Source organism: Octodon degus, unplaced genomic scaffold, assembly GCF_000260255.1.
Source record: "Octodon degus isolate 3935 unplaced genomic scaffold, OctDeg1.0 scaffold00151, whole genome shotgun sequence".
In the NCBI taxonomy this organism is placed as follows: domain Eukaryota; kingdom Metazoa; phylum Chordata; class Mammalia; order Rodentia; family Octodontidae; genus Octodon; species Octodon degus.
In genome coordinates, this window is record NW_004524727.1 from 3,710,750 (window position 1) to 3,713,559 (window position 2,810).

The 2,810-nt window shown below is 34.6% G+C and overlaps 1 non-coding gene across 1 annotated transcript; it reads left to right on the plus strand.

The window, feature by feature from the left end:
- Positions 1–1,247: 1,247 nt before the first annotated feature.
- Positions 1,248–1,376, plus strand: LOC111812914. Its single transcript, XR_002818286.1, has one exon. It is a non-coding gene; the product is annotated as a small nucleolar RNA SNORA11 (small nucleolar RNA).
- Positions 1,377–2,810: the final 1,434 nt, after the last annotated feature.

The following is a 2,810-nucleotide window of genomic DNA, read 5'->3' on the forward strand; positions in this document are numbered from 1 at the left end:
TCTCTCTCTCTCTCTCTCTCTCTCTCTCTCTCTCTCTCTCTCTCTCTCTCTCTCTCTCTCTCTCTGTATTTAAGAAAGGTCCACAATGTCTACAGCATCTACAGGGACTCACTACATAGATCAGACTTGTAGTGATCTTCCTGTTTTCAGCTTCCCAAGCGCCAGGATTATAGGCATGCACGACCACGCCCAATCTCCATTGCTGTCTCAGCGTGCCCCAGGGTTGGGGCCAGCACAGCATGCCGGAAATTGAACCCCAGCCTCTGCCCTCTGTCTAAGAAGGCACTTTAATCTGCTGAGCTATCAGACCAGCCGTGTGGTTTAGTTTTCTAGATTTACTCTTTCTTTTAGTCTAGAATTGATTTTATGTGCTTCCAGTTAGCCATATGTATCTGGACAGACACCACGTTGATTTGTTCTCTCAGACTCTATTTTGGACAGATGAACAAATTAGCAGTAGAGATTGACCACACCGAGTTCCACTACATGGAAGTTACAAATTATGTTGACTCCAAATACTTGAAATATTTTCGGTCTTATTTCAAGTTTTCAGTCTTATTTTACCCTCACCATCTTCTTAAACATGTTTTTTGTCTTTATCTCGTTTCAGTGATAATTTACTTGGATTCTTTGACAGATTCTGATGTTTCATTTCATTCTTTCCACTTTGGAAATATCCCTTGTGGTCATTCTGGGTTTTCATCTGCATTTGTTATTCCTTTTTGTTATTTTGTCCTTTGGTCTGGCTGCTTGCTGACTTGGATACTTAACCTCACCTTGGAGGATGATCTTCATCCTCTTCTTTTAACTCTTTCATTTCTTTTTCTTCCTCTCTCTCTCTCTCTCTCTCTCTCTCTCTCTCTCTCTCTAACTCTCTTGTTCTCTTTTAGAAGTTGTTTTCATCTTACACACTAAATTTTAGATTAAAAGTAGAAGTTTATGGTTTGCATATTTCTTAAACTTCCCTTTGGCAATATTTTTCTTCTTAACTGAACTGAACCTTTTATAGGAAACATAAAGTTGGGCTTATTTTCCTTACCTGTTTGAGAATACTAATTGCTGAATTTAACTAATTTGCCTCTATATAAGTATATTTGTACAAGTAGATTTCCATTTCATTATTTTTCATTTGTTCCACTTAATATAGTTTTTACCTCATTTCTAATCTCCATTGACAAAAACATTTTTGCTAACTTTTCAAATCTATAAGAAATTTATATTTGAGCTATAAATAATAAAAATTACAGTGGGTGTGCTCAGAGCAGGTGGCCTAAAGAATGGCTTCTCTGTTTACAACACACCCAACAGGAATTTAGGGTCACTGTGACAAGGGGCACAACACTTGTGACTTCCCTGTGAGCAAAGGTCCCACACATGTACTCCATACACTTCCACATGGCTTCTGGACAGCGCCAATGTGATAAGGCTATGCGGCATTTAGTGAGGGAGGTAGGCATTGTCCACTGATCCATGGTGATCCATGGAAGTCCTAGAAGTAAAGACTGAATTTCTATTTTCAATAAATTAAAAATAATTAAAAAATTACATTCATATTCATTTACACACATTTACTTCATATATTATCGATATTTCTATGCTAAGAAAAATAACTTGAACACTCTGTTAGACTCATTTGTTTCTATCTACATCTGACCTTTTCATACATTCATTCTCTAGAATTATTGTCCTAACATCCTAATCTTATTTTAAGTTATTTTTTATACTTTTCTGCTAGTTTTTATGCATATTCAACTACTGACTTATTATGCAAGATGAATAATGACTCTGTGTGTGTGTGTGTGTGTGTGGTTTAGTTACCTGGGACATATATATTAGCTTTACTCTTAAACATTGATACACAACAATAACCCTCAATATTGCCAGCTTATTGAAATAAGTGGAACTCCAAAAGAATATTTCACATCTATTTCTACATTTGTCCTCTCTTTATTTAAGTTCTTTACCCACATTCACATTTCAGTTAAAACACATTTTTTTAGAGAGACTCTGCTCACCAGTACAAATATTTTAGCACTTTAGAAATTTAGTTATTTTTCACCATACCTTGAATAACTAGGAAATCACTCTTTATCATCTATGTTTTAAAAAGCTTCTTAAACAGTTTTCAAATTTCTAGTAGTCATTCTCAAAAACATATTTGTCAATTCTAAGTGGCAAATAATAGCTACAAAGTCTTTCTCTTTTATATAAATATGTTTTGCTTTATATCTCATTGTACTCTTCTAAAATAGTGTACTTTATATCCTTTATGAACATTTTTAGATGTGTTGTAATCTCTTTGTTTTTAGGCACATGGAGAGAGCATTCTCTCAGATTTTCATAGAGAGCAAACTGGTCAAGCAATGGCCTTGAATCATCCACATGGCTGACATTGACAAAGAATCTGCAAACTGTGGTACATGGTTTCAGGGTAAATCCTGAGGGGATTAGAGTGACCTTGACAGATGAAGAAGTTACATTTCTTGTTATATAAGTCTTGTTTTATCTTAGTCTTAACCATCCAGCATAAAAGTATAAAAATGAAGTATAAAAATAAAGTTGTATTAATATGTTGAGTTGTAAAAGGCTCAAGTCAACAACTTCTGACATTGCCAGTCCTACAGATAACCCACTATTATTATGGACTACTGGAGTATATTGGGTTATTTCGCTGAATTCATGTACCTACAATATTTAAATGGCAATAGAATATGTCATCTCTGACAAAACTAAACAAAAAAAGGATAAAAATGAAGGACCATTTTGTATCTCTATATACAAAATAAGATAGATATACAGCTACTTTCTGT